The sequence below is a fragment of the Palaemon carinicauda genome, chromosome 16 (assembly GCF_036898095.1).
Source record: "Palaemon carinicauda isolate YSFRI2023 chromosome 16, ASM3689809v2, whole genome shotgun sequence".
NCBI lineage: Eukaryota > Metazoa > Arthropoda > Malacostraca > Decapoda > Palaemonidae > Palaemon > Palaemon carinicauda.
Window position 1 is genome coordinate 124,113,480 of NC_090740.1, and position 23,936 is coordinate 124,137,415.

Here is a 23,936-nt window from a genome sequence, read left to right on the forward strand (position 1 = left end):
ACCTAGTTGTAAAAGCAGGATAATGTAAGCCCAAAGGCTCTAACAGTGAGGAAAGGAAATAAGGAAATAAACACACTACACAAGAAGTAATGAACAATTAAAATATTTCAAGAACAGTGACATTAAAATAAATCTTTTATACACAAACAATAAAAACTTAAAAAACCAAAGGAAGAGAAAAAGATAGAATAGTATACCTTCAAGCAAGAGAACCCTATTCCAAGGCAGTAGAAGACTGTGGTACAGAGGCTATGGCATTACCCAAGCCTAAAAAACAACAGTTTCATCTTGAAGTGTCCTTCTCTTAGAAGAGCTGCTTACCATAGTTAAAGAGTCTTTTCTACCTTTACCAAATGGAAAATAGGCACTGAACAATTACAGTGCAATAGTTAACCCCTTGACTGAAGAAGAATAGTTTGGTAATTTCAGTGTTGTCAGGTGTTTGAGAACAGGAGAATGAGGAAAGAATAGGCCAGACTATTTGTTGTACATGTAGGCAAAGGAAAAATGAACTGTAACTACAGTGAGGGATCCAATGTAGTACTGTCTGGCCAGTCAAAGGACCCAACAACTCTCTTGCGTTAGCATCTCAACGGGTGGCTAAGGCGCTGGCCAACCTACAACTACTTTAAAAAAAATTACAGTACTATCCATCAAATATAAAATAGAACAGAAAAGTGTTACAAGGAATATCTCTCCATAACACTACAAAGTCTTTTACAACACAATTATGCCCAACTTACACTGGAGACTAGGACAAAGTAATGCATTAGTTATAACACAACTGCATTATTTCTAAGCAAATAAGTTACTGTATTTCTTGAATACAAAACTTACCCAACTTATTTGCCATACACTCATAGTCAAAGGCATAAAAAATAAAAAAGAATTTCATAGCCATTCACAAAAGGGTCTGCAATGTACATGCAGTAGTCAGCTATCAGCAATGAAATAATCTGAAATGAATAAAGATTTTTAACCCTTTTACCCCCAGACTATTTGGAACTTTCCAACCCTTTACCCCCAGGGGTTATTTTATTTTCAAGCACATTTTGCAATATAATTTATTTAAATTGCTGTAACAGCCTTAATTTTCGTCATAGAAAGGTCAGATTGGTCTCATTCTCTTGGAAAATGCCTGAAGTTTCTGAAAAAATTATCAAAAATATGCAAAAAAAAAAAATTATAAAAAGCAGTTTTTTGCAAGGACGTACCGGTACGTCCATGGGGGTAAAGGGATGGGTTTTGTGAAACATACCAGTACGTCCTTCGCGGGTAAAAGGGTTAATCAGAGAATACATCAGCAAGATGGGAATTGCAAACAGCTCTTCGTTCTCAAAATTTTTTGTTGTCTTGATAAACAAAAAGAATGCAATGCATAATGGACTGGTATGAAAAGTTAACCATCTTAAAAATGTCATATTTTTGTACCTTATGTAGCCAGCAGGGGGGGAAGTGGAGGAAGTAGTAAATGGGGAGGCAGCAACAGAAGCACCGGAACTCCGCGACACTCTGCACCGCCGGCTGCACATGGAGGTGCTAACATGGCCAGCTAAACCTGTAAAAAAAAAGGTGGTTAATACGTACAGGTCTAGCTATCCTACATCACATAACATATCTAAGGAAATTCAGTAAATATATTCTTCATTAATTCGATAAAATTATGGGTAAAGTAATAGAAAATATATTACCGGTAATTTTATACAATAATGTTCGGAACTTCATAAAAGGGGTTTGTACCCCTTAATTATAAATCAGCTGCCCTACAAGAAAGCTATCAGATCTTACTTCTACAGATATTCTGATAATATAAATTTACTGTACATTAACAGTGCCAAACCTTTTTAAAAATAAAACACAAATCTGGAAGATGAACAGCATTTTTCTTAAAATACAAACTAAAGTCATTTGTATGGATATGTCAAGGGCGATCGAAACTTGATACAAAGTTTAATTAGGTAATGTGAAATACTCTCTTCATATGAAAAATTGCTTTGTCTTTCCTGCTTGCCATTATGACATGATAGTGGAAAATCATCACAAATGACAAGGAGAAATACAAATCATCTTCCATATTTGCTCCAAGTATGAAAGCCCTCCTCATTTATATGAAGAGACACTCCCGTGGGCAGTATTGTCAGTGAGGAAGCCGTTACATTTAGCCACGCTTGCAAAGATCACCTTACCAGTCATGTAAATAAACATGGAAATAAAGACTCTAGTAAACTCCCTGTGCAACTTGAGAATGGATGCAACGACTGATAGAAACTCGGGATAAAGAATGATGGAAAATTTCTATCTTCTAGTATGTTCAATGAAAATTTAAAGATACCAGCTAGGAAAGTAATAATGCTGACAGAAACGGGCAAAAAAATGGTGGAAAATTCCTAACTCCCAATACAGTATGTTCAATGAAGATGAAAAGATACCAGCTAGGAAAGTAACAATACTGATAGAACCTCCGACCAAAGAATCGTGGAAAAAATCCAGACCTTCCAGTATGTTCAATTAAGAAAACAACTCAACTGATATTGTGTGACACCCCCCTCGCCAAAAGGGAAGTATACAGTCACATTTCCTAACAAAGTTGTATAACAGATTGCCATGTTATCCAAATACATCTTGCATGTCCAGCAACAATAAAGCAGAAGACAAAGAGAAAAGATCAGTCAATATCTGCCATAAAACCTTTCACAATCATAAAACTTAGACAAGATGCTATTCTTCCCTAACATTCAAGTACAGTAGTTATATGCTACACTGCCACCTCAGGTTGCATGAGCATATTCAAGGACTGGTTTGTATATTCTGGTGTAAAATGAGGTAATGGTGGTCTGTCAATATTAAATACTTGCTCTCAATAGTTTTTCTACTAAGTTCACCCAGGTCTTTTGAAGAACATATCCAAGTATTTGTGAGTAAATCAAAATATAGAGGTAAAAATGGTGTCGATGTCGAAAACCATCCCTCAATGTGTTTACTATCAAGAACTTCTCTCAGAAAGCAAGCAAAGAAGTGAGGACTAATTTAGCTAGCTCTCACAATGGGTAATGGGTAAATACCCTTTCTTGAACACTAATGCATGTTTGATTACAGCATGAACTATGAAAGAAATGATGTACATTACTTGGAAATTTATTTTCTTAAACCTGCTGGTGCAAATAAACAATTGTTATCACAGCCATAAGGTGTCCAATCTAGTGTAGACACCAGTGCTGAGCCACTACATGGCATAATACCAACTGGTTCAGTATAACTGCCAACAAAGTCTCTTTGAGTGAAGGATGAACAGTATAACAGCCAACCAAGTCTCTTTGAGTGAAGGATGAACAGTATAACAGCCAACAAAGTCTCTTTGAGTGAAGGATGAACAGTATAACAGCCAACAAAATCTCTTTGAGTGAAGGATGAATGGATTGGATGGAATGGATTCACCAAGCAATGGAACCTTGGAGGCTATTCAGCATCGGCTCCTCCATGTTGACCAGTTTTTCCGACTTTTTACTATAGTCTATGGGTATCATCAATCACTTTGTTTATAATTCTGTACGTATTGTTTTTGTTATAATTCTTGTTAATCTAGTTTTTAAGTATGATGTCTCTTTTTTTATTTCTATTAATTCTTATGCTGTCTGGAGACATTGAGCGAAATCCGGGACCAGTACGTCCTAGATTTCGTCAATGTCGTCTTCTGTATTGCAATATTCGTGGTCTTCATGCAAATATCCAAGACCTTACAGTTGCATCCAGACAGTATGATATTCTTTTGTGCTCAGAAACTTTGGTTTCTAATATGAGGCACTCATCTGAGCTCCTTATAACTGGTTTTAAGAAGCCAATAATGTTGAAACATGATGCCATCCCTAGGGCCAGGGGAATGGCGGTGTATATTAGGACCGAGTACCCTGCTTCTCATAAGTCCTGCTATCAATGTGGATGTCATGAGATTCAGGTAATAAAAGTTTGTGGCAGGCATAACAACTTTTATTTGTGTTCGATCTACCGGAATCCCGACATGGATGATTCTAGCTTCGATTGTCTTCTTACCATTATGGCTAAGATACAAGATGATAGAAAGGCTTCTTTTGTCTTTATTGGTGATTTTAATGCTCACCATAGGGAGTGGTTAAGTTCTATCTCTCCTACCGATCGCCATGGCTTAAGAGCTTTAGACTTTGCCTCTGAATTTGTTCTCTTCATTTATTTATTTCCTTATTTCCTTTCCTCACTGGGCTATTTTTCCCTGTTGGAGCCCCTGGGCTTATAGCATCTTGCTTTTCCAACTAGGGTTGTAGCTTGGATAGTAATAATAATAATAATAATCTACTTGCAATGATAGAAAACCCTGCAATTGCAGTACAGAATGAAGGAACAATTAAGAACCTGGACAGAAAGATGAAAAAAAAGAAGCAGGAATGAAGTTACAATAAAAGACAAAACTAAAATTTGATAACACTAGAACAAGTGCATACGACATGACACAAGATCATACCAGTCATTGAGACATCGAAGAAACTAACAAACTGTAATTGGTTCAAGCAGAGACGAGGAGTACCAGGGGTGCAGTCAAAAGTTTAAAGCAGAGAATTTGGAACTGAGATTGTCCTATTGCAGACAAAGCAGATTCCTGATAGATAGGTATCTGGGAATGAACATCCCTCTGATCTACAGAAAGCTGAAGACCAGTCGATTCACATCTTGAACCGGTTAATCTTCTGGCGATCCGATGACACACTTTGGCATCATCTGTTCATGTAAAAAGAAGTGCTATAAAGAATAATCATTCAGCTTTCTGATGCCATTTTTCATTTCTTTCTATTTCTTATTCACTTGTTAGTAATGCTAAGAAACCTCCACATAAGTAGGTTAACCCAATGTCATTGCTCCACATAAAATAAGTTTCCCCCGGCCAAAAGTCATGAGCCTGACAGCGATTTTGTTAAGGCTGGGATTGCCAGATGCTTAAATGAAGAGACCCATTCAAAGATAAAAGATCTAGGATTGTAGAAGCTTGGAGGGTCATTGTACTGTATACAATTTCATGAACAACTTACTCCATCATTTAAACCCCTGCATAGTGCACAAGATTTGGATGATCCTTCAGAATATGTCAGACTGGATTGGCCAGTGAAAAAGGGAAAGGCGATGGCCTAGAGGGGTATATTGCCCAGTGAAAACACAAGCATTCCCCACTCCGGTGCTGGGGGAAAAAGAAGGGAAAATTGCAACATTTAGTGACTTTAGCCATTCTTCTTGCCCTTACCTCCCCCTTTGGGAGCAAGGCCTGAAAACAAAAAGACAAATGGCTAGAAAGACTGTTGACCCTTGGATAGGGAAGATGACTAAATGGTCTAGTCAGAACTTCAAAACTAATTGCACAAGGTGATTAAGAATCAATGCTTTATCTCAGGAGGTGAAGTACTGAGCAGTGTTGAGTTGTGCATACAGTACTGTACTCACAACCAAGCAACCTGTCCCGTACTGGAAGTACCGAGCAGTTCATAAATTATAAGCGATCGTTTGATCCTAAGTTGAGAATGGTTTGTTTCAGTACCTGACAAAGGAGCATGGTTGTGCAAATGGTGATACATATATTTATCTTGTAAATGTAATGTGAAGGATTCAAAGAACCAGGAGCCTTTAGTCTGTACTTCCAAAGTAGTAAGAGCATTTGCGGCTACCCAAACATGACTGAGGTTGGGTTAACATGGGGACTGCAGAAGCTGGATTGTCAAAATAAAACCCTAATCAATCTATTAGGAGAACCTTCATCAGATACGCTTACTCAAGCAATACACCTTTGGTAAAAGAATGCGGGAAGATCATCTGACCTTGCAAAAGGTAGTCTTCCAGGCCTTCTTGCTATACTTTCACCTGTCTGGAGATGGTAAAGTAACAAAGAAATTGAGGAGGAGAAGGAAGACCAGGAAAGAAAGGACAATAATGTCTGGGAAAAGGAATAAGCTGCAAAATGACACTTCTCCAGTCTTCCCTTATGTCTCGCCAGTTTCTTCTATGCCTACCATGGACAGAGAATTGAGGTAGGCACATCTAAAGGGATAACAGTAACACCTGCGATCTTGATTGGCACGTATTGTAAACTACTGGGGCACTATAAAAAGTTTTAATGACACCAAGGAGAGGATTTGGCTGAGGCTACGACTTCCAGAAGGTCTGATGGCTCTCGTTTGCCTAAAGAAAGCCATAGTGCCTTTAGCAATTCTGTGGCCCCCTAGGACTGACTTCCAAGGAGATATTTACATTACAGCAACAAGAGATGAAAGATCTAGGAGGTAGTGACGAAGTTAAAGACGAAGATGGCTGGTTACGATCATCATGCCCAGTGTTGCCTTTTTGTAGTGTTTTGTCTCAAAACATGGTCAAATAGCAATATCTGGCATCTCTCTGTGGTCGTGCAAACTACAACTACAATTTTTGAAAAACACACACTTTATAATGTTGCTTTAAATTTTGGTAATTAGGCCTAAGCTTTAATAATGGAAGCAAAATTACCATAATTAAGATAAATATAGAATATGTTTTTTTAATCCTTAAATAATAAGATTTTAAATACAGTATGTATCAAAATTTAGAAACGAATGTCCTTCCCCTACTACGAGGATTCAACTTTGAAGGAAATAACAAATACAGTATCGCTTGAAAGCATGACTAAGCGCTTGTGGAAATTCTATGCGGCTACAATGGTAATACCGCATTTACCCACTGAGTGTGGTCAAAGCAGCAACGTTAATCATGCCCCAACAGTCTCCGTTTATACTGAACAAGAGGAAAGTCTGTCACAGGGATAAGAGAAGCAGCAAGGGTGTTCATTCGTCAAAGCAGACTAAATTGCAAAAACCATGGTATAATGTATTTCCCTCTAAAGAAAAGTCTTTCAGGCCTGCAGCATTTTGCAAAGTTCTTCCTCTGCTTCGGCAACAATAAGCAAACACGGTATGATTATGGGAATCGAACACTCCTATTCTCTGCATTGGGTGAAAAGTTAGAATACTGCACTTCTCTTAGGAAGAAATGAGACAGGAGGAGGATAGACTCTATAGTCTGTAAAACTAAAATCATTGGATCTTTGGGATATGCATCTTATACATTCCTCAACGAGTTGCAGAACAACCATAAAAATAGTAAGAGAGTTAAAAAGAACCCTACCATGAAGCCCTTACTGTCAAGCTACTTGAATTCCCCCCTCACCTCCTGAAGCAGATGTAGGATGAATGGAAAGATGCTAGAAGACAGCCAAAGTTACCTGACACTGAACAGACATGAGCAATAGGTGTTGGAGGATTAATTCCCACAAAAAATGCACCCTTCTTCCCTGAACTTAAGAGATATGACTTCGGTGAGCTACACCCTACCACATTTTTCTTGGGCATGAGATTAACCCATTTGTTAGAGAGAAGACAATATCAAACAGCAGAAAGAGCCTTAACCACTTGAATCAACCAATTGTCAAGAGAGATGGCTCAAGGAGCAGCAACCTAAAACCTTGAGCTGCTCCATCACTCCCTCAAAGAAAAGAGAAGGTACTTTTGGGAGAACTCACAAATGGGTATAAAAAAATACACATCTTACAGAAACTACCTTGGCATGAAGTTGTCATCTCTGATGGGTTTCAATAGAATAAAAAACCAATCTTTAGCAGACTAAGTGAGTAACAAAGTCACCCAAAGAGCAAGGGGTAGAATATCTAATAGTTGCTCTTCCAAGGATCTGCCCGACATTTTTTCCTTCACAGAGCTCCCTTGTGAAAAAAGCCAGAACAAACTTCATTGACTGTCCTAAAGGTAATAAAAGTCAGGGTTTCAAGAATGGCTAAGTCTTTCTCAATCCAGACATTGATGTTATGACAGCTGTTCTATTCAAGGGCTAGGAGCCCTCACAATCTAATTAGAAATTCCAGCTGCGATCTTTATTCCACACAGCCAACTTGGAGTAGGAAGATGAAGAAACGTGAGTTCACTTCATCGATCCTCAACTTACAATCAGTCCATAAAATGTTCTTGCATGGAAGGAAGGTGGAAGGACTTCCCCAAAAGTAATTACTACCGTTACAGGACCGAATTAGGAACCGAAGGTGTAGATACTGTACCTAGGTATGAAGATTTCATGAGTTCAAGTGAGGCACACCAAGTATACAACAAGAATTCACAAGAAATCCAAGGGTACATTAGATACAACGATGACAGACACATCCCAAACCGGCCTCAACGTCTACCTAGAACAAAACTGACAACCACATGTGACGATACTACTTCAAAGATTTCTAACGAATCATTTCCAATTCTTAATAAATACCAGATTAAACCCTGAGGTAACAATAGGTTAAAAGTAAAATCATTCCTAGAGAAAAAAAAAAATTTGTTTTTCCCAAGACTGCAGAAGCTATATAATATGACAAATTTAGAAACAATTTGTGTTTCAGTGACAGCGAGGAGTTACTACTCTCCACTAGTTGGGGGGGGGGGGTAAACCAACCACCCTGCTCTCACATGCAGTAGCCAATACAAGCCACTTTCCAATTGCAGACAGAACTTCCTTGGGGTAGGTGATGGGGGGCAGTGTGTGTAAAGAGCTTCAGGTTTGTATGGTTAGGAAAAATACAAACTATTTATAAATATGTCATTTATTCTGACACCGAATACAGATCTTTCAGCTCTTTAGTATGCAGACTCACGTTCAGGTGGGTGGAAGTCCATGACCAACTGGCTGGTCAATGAACTGGGATGAGACTCTTGTACGCTGTGAAAGAGCGCACTTTATCACCTCGCTAACTCTTAATGGGAGATAACGGACTGAGCACTTGTGCGAAGGTGTGAAACTAAGCAATGTAACTCGGCTTGTATGACTTAAATTGGAGCTAAGCTCCTCTTACCTGGTCGTTACCCGATCCTACCTCGCTGGGAGATCTGGTACACAACAAATATACATGCATATATCAGGTTACACAAGGGACGATGATACCCACCTCCAGTCAGTGGAGGTCAGCTTGCAGAGTTTCTAGGCTTGCTCAAATCCCAAGAGGGGAGAATGAAGACAAAAAGGACAGTCATACTAGCTTTGTACAACCGGGTAACATCTGCCCTCAAGAGACTGCTACTTGCCTTACAAGAGAGCTGAGGTGTTACTGATCACATTTTGTGCAGCCACCAAAGGACCTATGGAGAATGTGTCAAGGCTTGTGTGGGTTCCGTTTTGCAGATAGTGGGCGGTGAATGTAATTTGACGTTTCAACACACCCACTTGTAAAACCTGCATCACATGGAAGTTCATTTTGAATGCCAGGGATGTGCTAACACCCTTGACGTCATGAGTTCTAGGTCTATGGTCAAGAGGGGTCAAGTCTGCTAGAGGGGTCGTTCTATCACCTTCCTGATCCAGGAAGAGATTGAGTTCTTCAAAACTCTCCTCTTGACCTTGCCTGGATTGACGAACAGTCTATTGATCTGTGACAAGCTCGAACATTTCCGTTAAAAGTATATCCTCAGCGCCCAAAATAGGGTATAGTAACAGTTGATCTGGGTCACTTATTACAGTACGGACACACTGAATTTGGAAGGGCCCGAATCTAGGATCTGCTACAGGCAGATTTTGAGTCTTAGTAATAAACTTAGGGATGAAGTTGTGTGTCACTTGCAACCATCCCCTTGAATAGGCGATGTCATAGGACAGACAATGTAACTCGCTGACTCTTTCAGCAGAGGCCAAAGTTAACAGAAAACCTGTCTTTAGCATCAGGTCACAATCTAAGGACCAACCAACAGGATCGTAAGGCACTCCTTTCTGGTATTGCAGTATACGTACTACATTCTACAGCAGCGGTTTGCCCTCTGAGACATGTTAGCTATAAACTTTGTATGACGAGAGCAAGCCCCGCAAGGTTGTCCGAGAGGTAAGGCATCTGCTCTTACCCGACTGATCCACAGATGAGACCGACAAGGCTGAATCGCAGTGACAGGATCAAGCTGTAAGATTAAGATCGCAAGGTTTCTTTGAGGATGAACCCGATGCTGAAGAATCCCTCTTAGCCTTCTCCTTTCGGCGTCTACTAAATCATTGCCACTGGGAGGAAGGCCACTCCCTATACGTTACATGGTGTGTCCCCAGTACGAAAGGACAAAGGACATGAGGATCGATTTCCAGCACAGACATGAAGGTGCCGCATCGGCGCCCTTCCCTGCCTGGACAAATCCACTTTCTCAAAAGGGAATGCATGCACTTACATATAAAAGAAAAGGGAGTTTTAAAATTTCAGGCCAGTTGGTTTTATTATCAGTTTGGTTAATGTCTAGGAGAGGGCAGCATGAAGCTATCTGTAATATTCAATGTATTTTTACTAGAATGTGTAGGAATGTATGTAAATAGTGGTATACAACTGAGATAATTTAGTGAAATTCAATAACAGTCGAAATATCGACTATCAAACTCACGCTACTCTTGTCTTCCTCCCAGAATTTTTCTAAGTCTGTTGTTATTGTTGACTGTGTCTTGTTTTTAGCTCAAATGAGCCCTGTAACCACTATAATCCGCAGACAAACTAGTCCACACTGACGTCTTACACGTTTGGCCCCGAAAATCACTGTGGCTTTAATGGGGGGGGGGGGTTTCCCGCAGCCCCCCCCCCCCCCCCCCCCCGGTAGGCCTAGGTTAGGTTAGGTGGTTGTATTAGGTTCGGTAGTGCCCCGATAATCACTTTTCTCCTCCTACCCTCCCCACCCAAAAAACTCTCTTCCCACCGGGGCCCCCATAATTGTGGTAGTAGGTTTATGCTTACATTTTGTGTGTAAGAGTAAGTCTTAGTTTCTTTTTTTATTCATTTCCTCATGTTTCTATGCGATGTGCAACACCAATCTGGTCGTTTTTTGCCGTTAATACTTGAAAAACGGGTGCGGCCTTCTCCCGGACATTTACCATCAGTTTTGAAACCAAGTCAAGTGGAGAACTGACAATGTAATTTCACTTCCAAGCAGAAATAAAAAGTGGCTTTTGTTGGCTACTGCGTGTGTGGGCAGGATGGTTGGTCTACCATAGTAAAGAGCTGAAAGGTTTGCATTTGGTGCCAGAACAAATTGGTATTTGGTATTATGATAACCCAAATGCATTGGTATCATGTACAGTACCAAAACTGACCATGAATGTATAAATATTGAACATCAGCAATGAATCCCTTGAATGCAAGTACAGTACTACTGTAATGTACCAAGCTCTAAGAAAAACTGGTCTGATGAACCATGACCCTGGGGACTTGCAGGCTCTTATCGGTCAAGAATGCAGACTCCTTAATCGGTAACACTAACAGATAGAACTGCTCCCAGACCATCAGTACCGAGGACCAGGTGGTTTCTTCTCTGTGCAGAGGTACCAAGCAGAGACACAAGATACCAGCATAGAAGATTAAAAAGTGTAGACAGGGAATTTATATACTGTACACTATTTTCCACAATGCTGTAGCTATTAATGAGCACAATTCATTGATGCTTATACCCTAGGCACAGAACTATAAGTATCAAATTTCACTCAATTTAGGGAGGATTATAGCCAAAACACGAAACTGTAAAGCTCAAATCACTTATCTTACTTTCACTACTATATTTTATAGTGGAACAAATCACCAGATATACAACGTAAGTCAAGATCTTCAAAGAAAAATCTTGAGATACCAAATTCTTGCGAGTGGGCAGTATCCCACTCACCCGTGTTACCAACTTTCAATGGCCATTTCCAGACTCAATGACCATTTCCACACAGCACTGAACAATACTTATTTGCGTAAGAACAAACAGTTGATGGGTTGTATGTATGATAGCAGCCACCTGTATGTATTATTATGTCTAACTTAGAATATGACAGTGTAAGGGGGGTCTTAGGAAGGCATTAGCCCCCCCGTTAGGTAAGTACTGTAGGTAAGGACACGGCTTGTAGGTTAGGTTAGGGGGAAAGTTTAGGTTAGTTGATGTCCATTTTTAATGAAAGCATGAGGAACTGGCCGCTGATATACAAAGGCTCCCAGTTGATGTTATAGTACCCCTGATGTACACCACTAAACACAAAACTTTTACAATCATAGCAATAATACTATCAACAAATTAAAGATTCAAGATAATTAAGAAAAGTGACTTCATCAAAGGCGAACTTTACTGTTGGGCGAGTGGCCAGTCTACAGTGCCAGGTTTCACCAACAATTCTAAGTTTGCTCTGGGGAGTATTTCTCCATAAAAGACAATGTTCTGTGAATTATACAGTACTGTATACTGTACATATAACATCCACACATTAATTTCTATACCACAAAGTTAAGAGTGCATTACAATATACTATGACCTTCATTACCCATAATGATTGGGTGAAATCTAATACCAGGGACAAGCAGTTCCATAACAAAATCATTAACTCAACAGAGTCCAAAACCCATGAAAATAAAAGCCTGAAAAATATACTAGGGAAATATCAAAATATCATGTAACCAAGTCTCTGTTAGCGCCATAAAAGAAAAATTTGAAATTCAATACCATTTTCAATTCCAACTTCACCATTGTGCTGGAGTTTAAGAAAAATTAATTGATATATTAGGTACTAACCTAAAGTGAACCCACTTAACTTGACTTAGATCTACGTGACCATACTGTGGGAACATCCTCTTATCTTAAGCTAACACTGAGGAAGAAAGTAATGATTACCTTACTGTCTGTAGGTGCTTGGACTTGGTTCGAGTCAATGACTAATCTTTGCGATTATCAACTGTAGTCTTTTATGACTACAATAATAATTGATAAAATTAGTGATAATGCTACTTTCCAAGCTAGGAGATTCGTCCTATCTAAAAATATGCCCTAGGAATCAGAAACAAAGTGCGAACAACAGCACAATCTTTGTCTTCGGTACTGCAAAGGTTCTGTGACATGAAGTATAGTACATTATTTGCGAAACGTACAATCAAGATCGCAATTTGCACGTTATGAAATGTCAAGAGATTAACAGCAACCACTTCTTCTAAATCGAAAAGTCTAAACACACGTAATAAATCACACAAGTAGACAAGTTACCTTGATAATGAATGAAACTATAGCGTTTCAAAGGGACACTGATAAACCTGTGAACATTTGCAGATCGGTGGACCAAGGTTGGCTCAGGGATAGAAAAGTTTAAGTTCAATCCCATGTAACTAAATCAAGAGAGATATGACATAACCTAAAATATTCCCACCAAACCTTACGAAGATTGCCATGTCCGTACCAGAAGGGTTGATCTCCTCAATGCAACCACCCATTTAACCTTTAAGACCAGTTAGTGGGTGTGTCCACTGTTAAAGAAACTACTTTCAACCTTAAATAAAAATTAAGATTGATAATTGGCCAAAGAGATGGGTATGATTGGCCAAAGAGATGGCTTCAATTGGCCAAAGAGATGGCTACAATTGACCACAGAGATAGGTACTATTGGCCACAGAGATAGGTATGATTGACCAAAGAGACAGCTACGATTGACCATGTGGTGGTTATGATTGGCCACAGAGATGGCTACGATTGGCCAGAGAGATGAGTACGATTGGCCAAAGAGATGGCTACGATTGACAATGTGGGGGTAACCATTAGCCAAAAAATGGTTACAATTGCCCTCTTTAGCAAGATATTAAAAATGTAAGCCCAAAATCTAGCACCATACCTAATGCTGTAGTAATTGCATACTGTTATCAATTTCATTTAATAAGAGATTAGGTAATTACATTTTTTATGCAAATACAGTGCATCCCCCATCAAAGTTGTGAAGAATAAATACTTATAGCATCTTGCTCTTCCAACTAAAGTTGTAGCTTGGCTAGTAATAATAATAATACAGGTAAATACATTACAGGAAAATGTATCCATACTCAAAACCATCCATTTATCAGAACCATTCAAGACATATGAAAAGAAACATGAAAATTAAGATTTCTGAAAATTGCTAGGGAGGTATATGGCTCCACTTAAAAATTAATAATTTCCAAAAGGAATAGATACTAAAATAACCAAAAAAAAAAAAAAAAAAAAAAAAAAAAAACAAGCAAAGATGAGTCTGCAAAACCACAATAAACCATGGTTACTAGAAATTTAATGTGTATATATATTTTATATATATATATATATATATATATATATATATATATATATATATATATATATATATATATATATATATATATATATATATATATATATATATATATATATATATATATATATATATTAACTAATGTATTCGTCTGAAGGACATAAATTAGAGGTGTAGTTAATTTTGGCCTTAATCATATATCCACAACAGAAATGTCAAAAACGTATTACTGTAAAGAAAATACAGTTATATCAATGTTTTGGAAGGGAGCAAAATATTAATTTTTATCATTATTATTATTATTAAATGCTAAGCTACAACCCTAGTTGGAAAAGCAGAATGTTATAAGCCCAGGGGCCCACCAGGAAAAAATAGCCCAGTGAGGAAAGGAAATAAGGATAAAGAAAACATTTAAAGAATAGTAACATTAAAATAAATATTTCCAATATAAGGTGGGCCAATAAAGGATAACGTAAATATTAATAGCCTCGAGATATGCAAATTAAAAACCTCTAGCTCAATCAGGTCCCCAACACACACAAAGCATTAGATCTTTCTGAAACACTGTCTAATGCTGTCTAAAAACCGTCTAAATCTCCTAATAACAGAGACCGAATTTATCAACGTTTTCGTCTGCAGACCATCGCCCCATAAAATGTCTCTCTCTAATCTACATGTAAGAGCCTTTCTCGTGCACCTCTCTCTATATTCCGGGGTCCTTCACTTCGGAGTAATCCACTGTGAAACATTTCTTACCCAGAGACTCCAGCACGAGGGAATAATTGTACACTTGACCACCTCCTCTCCTCGCTCCTTCTCTTATAGGTCGTCCATTTGTTTTTCCTCTGACCCCAAATATTATTGGAACAATTGAACCCTTTCCTGTTTATATTTAAAACGCATCATGTGTCTAATTAATGAAGAAATTCTCTTATATAATTATTGATTATTTCTATAATTATTAAACAGTTAAATTAAAAGAAAACATCGAACTAGTAAAAGAGTATTTCTTTAGATGCCATATCACGCATCCCAGCATGACGTCATAATAATTCGGTCTCCTTACAGTGGGGCTTTTCCGTACTTCTGTTACCGGATGCTGTAATGATTTCATTGTTATATGTGTTATACGTCTAGATATAGATTTAATAACACTTAACGTCAAATAGTATTTGAATTATTTGTCTCGTTGCATACCACGCATCCCAGCGTGACGTCACGGTCGTAGATTGCATAGACGTACAATTTATCTTTCAGTTCTAGTACAGCGTATTAAACAAAATTACATTTCCATTCATTTATATATTTCTAAATAAATACTCTATTTGGCTGTGATCTAGGTGTTTTTGGTATCAGCATTCTTTAATCAATAGGATAAGCATTGATGTCATCCGAGACATTTTGCAATGTCTCTGTAAACTTGTAAAGCATAAATGAAAAACCTGGATCATCTTATGATCTGTAGTTGTACATATTTGGTACTGTTCGATTGTGTCTCAGATGTATATACTTTTATGCAAACCCTTCTGCTGCTGACAGGATCCTGTCCGTTGCCAGGGAGACCACAGAAATAGTGTGGTACCTTTGGTGGGGGAGTAACAACTGCATGACAGTCACATAATCCCCGCCATCTTTGTTAGTCCTTGGTACAACTAACTGTTGAATTTTATTCTCGTTCAGAAAATTTCTTTACACAATCCTTTTCATTAATATAATTATCAATAATTATGATATCCATTAATGTAAGTATCATTGCCATAACGTTTAAATGTCTTTTTTTTTATTTGGAGAAACTTTATAAAAATGCTTTTCTATGAGCAGCTTAACATAAGTGTTGTTCCTAGTCTGTTTTAAATGTTATTTATTAAAATTTGCTATAAATTTTTCCGGTCTTCCTATATTTTTTTCTCTCTGATTCCCGTATTCTTTCTACCTGGCTGCTTTACATGTTAAAACCCTTGGTCTTTGAGAATTGTGCTCTTTCAAGTGAGGTTGCAGCTTGCCCCGTCAACATTAAAGATAAAATTCAAGGGAAATAATAATCTTTAAAATGTTTCAAAATGTCGTGAATGAATTGCTGTTAATAAGAATTACAAATCAACATTACTTACTTTACGGGTTGTTTTCTTGGCTCTATCACATAGAGAACCTTGTGCCCTACAGGACCTAATGCTAGAATGAGAGTTTAAGGTATGTGCAATAACCAATAAAGTTATTAGAACAGAGAATTGCTAGACACCATACAACCAACAAATGGTGTAGACACGAAAATAGTTTGATGGTTTCAAATTCCAAACCTTGCCAGAATTTTTGGTAAAATTAAATTGCCAAATTCCACTTCTTACACTTTACATTAGTATTTGATGGGTGGGCCAGCAAAATTATTAAAGATTTCGCGGACATAAGAGCTTTGATACCACTGACCTTGTTCGAGTATCTAGTCCTACTCATAGTAATTCGACTACCATTCATCTCTTTCCCCTACCTTTCCCTTTACGTCATCACACCTTGTAGCGTAAGTTACTTTCCTCGTGAACGTTATCATTTTGCACAATTTTATGGAAAATAGTTTTATTATTATTGTTAATTCACTGTTCTATGGGCTCAAATAAAAAAAGTGTTTAAAACCATTCGAGGCAATGTACTCTTATCCTAAGATGCATCCATATCTCTCTCTCTCTCTCTCTCTCTCTCTCTCTCTCTCTCTCTCTCTCTCTCTCTCTCTCTCTCTCTCTCTCTCTCTCTCTCTCAGGGTAGATGTATGAGGTAAAATAAGTATTTTACAGAATAATATTAAGATAAATTATTTATGCAACAATAGAACAATCTAACAATTGGGAGGGACAAATATTTACATTGATTAATCTTCATTCCTGTTATCACTATTTAAGAATAAATCATCCTCGTTGTCACTTTTCACATCGCTAGACCAACCCGTTTCATGTGTGTTATCAGAGAACCAATACTCATCCTCGAATTATCTTGAGCGTCTTAGTGCACCTGCCCATAAATCTGTGTGTTACTTTAAATATACAAAGTTAAATAACTTTTAAAAAGTAAATTTTAGGAATGAGCTAGTTCTGCAATTCCGAGTGATGTAGTTAAATCCAAAATCATGAGCCAATTCCCGGTGTGAGCTAGTCCCTCCGATACCGTTGTACGGAGCTTTGCTTGCTTCTTCAAGTCTGACATTTAGGTTTGCCCTGGTAAATTTCTGTAGCGAGGGACGAAGATGTCTTTTCATATACCCCCAAATTCGTTCAATAGCGTTGAGCTGGAGATGTACATGGAGCAGCTGAACAACGTAGTAACCCTATTCACGTATTGCCCATTTTGAACTGTTTCGGGACAGTTCTCGCACACAGCAGTATTTTGGGTCGAGTTTGACTCGAATAGCATACGGCGAGTATGGTCTTTGGTGGGATTCCAGCCACTTTAGAAAATTAGCTTTTTATGTAGTGGCGATGGAACAGGGAATTTCTTTCGGTAGGTGGGTGTGGTATGGAGCATTTTTAATAACCAAGACAGATGGCGCAGGGAGGAACTGATACTTCAACCAGTGGATGAAATTGTTGCTCTCCATTACACCACTTTTTTTGGGGGGGGGGGGGGGTGCCACAAAAATGCTTCATCGATGGGCCCTTTTTCTTTTCCACCCCTCACAACCACTTAACTTTTTCCTTCACTAGGTGGCACCTGCCAACATTATTAGGACCTCAGACTGGCTAGCTGTGTTATGTTGACCTACTCCTTACTGTGGTGCATCCTCATAGTCAACCAAGTCTCATCAACATAAATCGCCTAGCTTTCTCCTCTCAGATATTCCTAGAGTTCTTGTAAATCCTAAACAGGCCTTCATGTGACAAACAGATTCTTTCCTTGCGTACATATTCTTATGCGGTTTTATTTAGGAAATTCATGCCGTCTGGGATGTTTCTTTTATGGATGATGTCAGCATTCTTTAGATCTCCCGTCAATGCATTAATGGCGATGGCTTATTTGGGAGAAACGATAGTAAAACGAGGCGAAGAGGCACTTTGTTGAAAGGGGGCGTGACAATCTCACCAATAGTCTTACTGTGTTGCGCAATTAACCGGACAGTGCACATGGTTATGTCCAAGGTGTCTGCAAGATGATCATACTCTGTGGGGAAATAGAAGAAAGTTTATGAAAATCATACATAAATACTTTATATATTAACAATAAATTATGGTGAATTACACACACACACACACACACACACACGGTATGACCATGAAAACAACGGCAAGCAATATCTTGCTTCTTTGATTTTTATTTTAAATTTTGGTCATAAACCTGAAGATGTACAGCAAATTTATTTCTGCATCCATGAGGACATTTCAGCATGTAAGCCATAACTCAGAAGAGCAACGAAACATTAGCATATATCAATTACAAAAACTTCAGAAACTCCAGAATATTGTATAGTCATGGAGGTTGTTAGCCCATAACATTCAACATTGCGCAGTTGAAAAATTGCAATATTAATCAGATGTCTGAAACCTTCCATTACGAGAGAGAGAGAGAGAGAGAGAGAGAGAGAGAGAGAGAGAGAGAGAGAGAGAGAGAGAGAGAGAGAGAGAGAGAGAGAGAGAGAGAGAATATAGCTATTGGTGGTATTTTTATAACGTTGATTTAAAGTCATTCCTTCGTGTTGATCTGGATTACAGATGGTTACAGAAACCAGGAACCAAAATGTGTGTGGTGTTATTATCGTATCTTTTCACTGCAAAGTGGTCGTATTAGGATTATCAATCAATATAATCGTTATTTAATGGTTATAGATATTTAATGTCGTTAGCGTTGCACAATCAATTCGGTTGTCAGACTTCAGGGCTAACCAAGATGGCGGAAAGAGAAGAAGGACTTTTGGATATCTATGCTTGTGACTGAGAGCTTTTTTCTTTTCGCTTTATATCTGAGATTTTTAAATAAGAGTGAAATGACAAGGCATTTTGTTTTATTCCTTGACAAAATTTTTACTGCCTTATGAACATTAACGCAAGACAAAATATTACTTGGAATTTCTGAAAAAAAAAGAAAAAATACAAGCAATGTGGAGATTCGCGAGCCGAAACAAAACTTAAAATAGCTATTCCACATAGATTTCTCTTAAAGAAAGCAAAGTCTTCCCTACAGCCAGTTTCACATTTGAAGCGTATTACTTAATAATGTAAAATAATGTGGTCTTGAAAACAGTAACTAGCAACTGAAACGACCTTGAACCTCGGACTCGTCTTGGAGATGGAGAAACCGAGGTTCAAAACATCGGAAATCATCAGTAATCTTTGGCTCTAGTTAGTTCTTGGACCCCACCGATAAAACGTTGGACGTTGGATCAGCGAAGAGGTAATTCCTTTAGTTCAATTGTGCTTACTAGTGATTACGTATAAAACTTCCTATTGGTATATGGACTGACAAGTGTTTAATTCGCAAAATGTTTGAGTTTGAATAATAACTTTTGGGAGAGAGACTGAAGTGTAGGCTACATAATTATTAAGAACTCAAGTTGGCACTAGACAGGATCCTTGTTAATAAAATCCAGGTCACAATTTGGTTTCTTGATGCACACACACACACACACAGTTACGAAATTGGTTAAGATTGCAATCACTGCTTGCATTTATTATTATTATTATTATTATTATTATTATTATTATTATACTAGATAAGCTACAACCCTAGTTGGTAAAGCAAGATGCTATAAGCCCAAGGGCTCCAACAGGGAAAATAGCCCAATGAGGAAAGGAAATAAGGATATAAATAAACAATATGAGTAATAATTAACAATTCAAATAAAATATTTGAAAAACCTCAACATTAAAACCCCTTTAATTTTTAAATTATAAAAAGACTTGTCAGCCTGTTTCAACTTTAAATCATTTGCTGCAATTTTGAACTTTTGAAGTAACACAGATTAAACTACCATTTAACCTTTTTTTTTCTTTCCATTGACAGCTATAGATATTTTGGTGTTGGACGCATTCAGATTTCTTTTTTTAAATTTATATTCACATTTCAATGTTTTTCATTCACTCTTAAATTTGACGAACGAATATTTTGTAATGGGGTTATCAGCCTACACATAATTCTCACGTCACAATATAATTGACGAACGAATATTTTGTAATGGGGGTATCAGCCTACACAATTCTCACGTCACAATATCATTGACGAACGAATATTTTGTAATGGAGGTATCAGCCTACGCATAATTCTCACGTCACAATATCATTGACGAACGAATATTTTGTAATGGAGGTATCAGCCTACACAATTCTCACGTCACAATACCATTGACGAACGAATATTTTGTAATGGAGGTATCAGCCTACACAATTCTCACGTCACAATACCATTGACGAACGAATATTTTGTAATGGGGGTATCAGCCTACACCATTCTTACATCACAATATCATACACGTTCTTATGCAGATTCTGTTAGTGTAATAATTAAGTTATTGACGAATAATATGGAATAAAACCCAAATGAAGGCTAGATTATGCTCTTGCTTTAAATCTTAATAGTGTCTAGATATTGTTATCTTTTCGATAAGTTGACGTTATCGTTCTATCAGGTTCAGTTGCTGGTAAACATGAACCGAGCTGCTCAACGCAATTGAATAAGTCCTTCTTAAAAAAGACTGTACAAAAAATAAAAGACGGTATAATCTTCAAGGTTGGGTACACTTATCTTGGTAATTTATAACAAACACTTAAAAGTTATTAATAACATTTTTTTATAACCAGTTGTGCTTAAGAGAGAGAGAGAGAGAGAGAGAGAGAGAGAGAGAGAGAGAGAGAGAGAGAGAGAGATTTAAAACCATTCAAAATCCGATCATAATTTTTCATGGCAGCTAGAATTTTAAACACTCGATAACATATATTTGTGTAGGGATTATTTTATTAAAATTTTTAATTATGAACTATCGCAAGCTAAGTTATTAATACTTCTATGCTAGAATAGATATAATTAGATTTCATATTTTTTAAACTTCATTGACTCACCAATGAGACAATTACAGAATTTACCAAACAGATCATACGAACATTAAAATTATATAAGTTTCTTCTTGCGTAATCTTCTTGAAAGAAACAAAGTCATGGCAAGTTTTTTTCGGGGATCCCAATTGATGTTTAGGACACCTTAGTATGGTTCAGTTATCCTCCTCTCTTAATCATTGCTCTTGGTCCCCCGTTTGTAAATGCATGTAGGTTTGTATAAATGAAGCGCGTGCGCGCGCACACACACACACAAATATATATTCAAACAAAATCCACTCAGGTGGTGTTGTCAGTTTGAGCGCCAGGTGGATTTTATTCACGCTATTGAGTACAAAAGTTTTGAGCGTGTAATTCTATTGTAAATCTCCTAACGATGAAAGGGAGTGATCTAAATGAAACAGGCTTGAAACAGTTGTTGTACTCTAGTTTAACTGAATTTTTTGGGCTCCCTTTTTGTGATTCTCGGGGACCAAAGCCTAGGATTGTGCACCTTAAGACGCCCCTTTTTCATTGTTAGGTGATTTGTAAACATTGTTAGGTGATTTACATTAGAATTACATACTCAAACCCTTTTTTTTTTTTTACTAGAGTGTGAATAAAATCCACCTAGCTTTCCAACCAAGTGGACCATAAACACTTCCTTGTTGCCAGAGTACAGTAGATTACATAAAAAAAAACCTGGTTGGTAGTCAGGGTCCCATGTTGCCTTTACTTAATTTTCTCTGTTTAATTGGGAGGTTCTTTAGCGTTGACACCTATTTTGTCCATTCTCTTTATAAGTTAGTAGGTTGGCTAGGGCACCAGCCACCCGTTGAGATCATACCGCTAGAGAGGTATGGGGTCTTGTCTGACCAGACAGTACTACATTGGCTCCTCCTCTGTGGCTACGGTTCATTTTCCCTTTGCCTACAACACACTGAATAGTCTGGCCTATTCTTTACATATCCTCCTCTGTCCTCATACACCAGACAACACAAATTACCAAAAAATTCTTCTCTTTAAGGGTTGCTGTACTGTAATTGTTCTGTGCCCACTTTCCTCTTGGTAAGGGTAGAAGAGACACTCTAGCCATGGTAAGCATCTCTTCTAGGAGAAGGACACTCCAAAATCAAACCGTTGTTCTCTAGTCTTGGATAGTGCCATAGCCTCTGTACCATGGTCTTCCACTCTCTTGGGTTAGAGTTCTCTTGCTTGAGGGTACACTTGAGCATAATATTCTATCTTATTTCTCTTCCTCTTGTTTTGTTAATTTCTTTTATAGTTTTTATAGTTTAATGTTGTTACTCTTAAGATATATTTTCCTCTTTTCCTCTCCTCACTGGGCTATTTTCCCTTTTGGGGTCACTAGGCTTATAGCATCCTGCTTTTCCAACTAGTGTTGAAGCTTAGCAAGTAATAATAGTAATATATCCCATCCTCCGAGGTTTTGGAAAAGCACAGATGCTCCAGACAAAAGTGTTTGCCTCACACCCCAAAACTGCTCATTTATTGAGTGTTAGGGCACAAAGACAACTGTCTCTCTTTACAAAGACGTTAACTTCACTGTCTTTACTCTCTAGACCAAGAAATTTTGCCTTGCTCCGGTGTCTCCAGAGTTTATAATATGGCCATCCCATTTTTTTAACTTAAACCTTGAGAATGAAGATAATAAGGCTTTTAAGAATTAAGGCTTTAAAGAGAAAAGGGAAGAATTTCTTGTTCTCTCTCTTTCGATAGTGTGGATTTAACAATAAACGAGCAATATACTATGTGAAATGTTGAATGCTTTCGAAAGAACATGATAAAATGAATATGGAGGTCGTTCAGAGAGTAGGGTTCCCCTGCTGTATAGGACCAGTGAAGCCTCCCTCTAAGTAAACCCCTTTCTTATAGGGACAGGACTCCACAGTAGATGGGAGAAGTTTCTCCCTTGGTTTTCGTACTTTCCAAGTTTCGGGTGATTTTTCGTTCTGTCATATGAAGGCATAGTACGGTCTTTATGAAAGAACACCACAGTATATCACAGTTTGCGGATATTTTCTACGTAATCTTGAGAAATGGAATACCAAAATTTTGACATTACGCTCAGTTTCATCTTGACGGCACCCAGTACCCACACTGTCTTTATAGTTTTGCTATAATACTTTGGGCATTTGCCACTTTATCAATGAGTTAATTGATGTTTTACACCAAAGACACTTTCTTATAAACATTCCACTTTGCAATTACCCCATTTAGTTCACCTTTCTAGTCCCCCATTATTTTTGCACACATCTATCAATACAATCTTGTCATTGTATGGTGACAATGGTCTATTTCCACCATTTCCCAACACACGACCCTAATTTACTATCGTCTCGCCATTATTATGAAATGTCTCATACTTAAACTTTTTTATGTATATAATTTCTTCCCCCACATTCCGACTGCTGCCTCAGTTTCCATTGTTTATGCAAGGCGTTCGTAATATATTTGTTTCTTTTTAACGTGTCATTCAAACTGCCCTGTTTTTTCTTTTTATGATGGAACAAGGCATACAAAACTAGCTCAATAGCTCGATGTCTAATTCAATCACAGTATAAATATCCATTTGACCTTATTCATTTTGGAGACTTAGGAACGCTCTCGTGAGTCTGAAGTCCCATCAGAACTTTAAAACGGCAATTTTAACGTCACTCTGGTACGCCTTATTTTTCTTAAATTTATTCTGCAATTTACCAAACTTTGGTGTTTATCATAATGAATGTAAACTTCCACATATAAATACTCGGCATGTCACACGAACAGGTGCTGTAGGCCTACTAACCCGTGGCCTGACTACCCCAA

At 37.8% G+C, this 23,936-nt stretch overlaps 2 protein-coding genes and 1 long non-coding RNA gene across 3 annotated transcripts in view; 1 reads left to right on the plus strand and 2 right to left on the minus strand.

The window, feature by feature from the left end:
• The window catches only part of LOC137655849 (ras-related protein M-Ras-like), an 87,681-nt gene extending 72,671 nt beyond the window's left edge, over positions 1-15,010 (minus strand). The window contains exons 1-2 of the mRNA XM_068390028.1: positions 14,860-15,010; positions 1,432-1,558 (exon numbers count right to left, since the gene is read on the minus strand). The gene's annotated coding sequence lies outside the window, so the exon portion shown is untranslated. The remainder of the gene's footprint in view (positions 1-1,431; positions 1,559-14,859) is intronic.
• Positions 15,011-17,094: 2,084 nt separating this feature from the next.
• The window catches only part of LOC137655851 (uncharacterized), a 7,711-nt gene continuing 869 nt past the window's right edge, over positions 17,095-23,936 (minus strand). Inside the window, exon 2 of the long non-coding RNA XR_011046882.1 lies at positions 17,095-18,246. This is a non-coding gene — a long non-coding RNA (uncharacterized lncRNA). The remainder of the gene's footprint in view (positions 18,247-23,936) is intronic.
• LOC137655850 (peroxisomal membrane protein 2) overlaps positions 19,364-23,936 on the plus strand; it is a 21,197-nt gene continuing 16,624 nt past the window's right edge. Inside the window, exon 1 of the mRNA XM_068390029.1 lies at positions 19,364-19,473. The gene's annotated coding sequence lies outside the window, so the exon portion shown is untranslated. The remainder of the gene's footprint in view (positions 19,474-23,936) is intronic.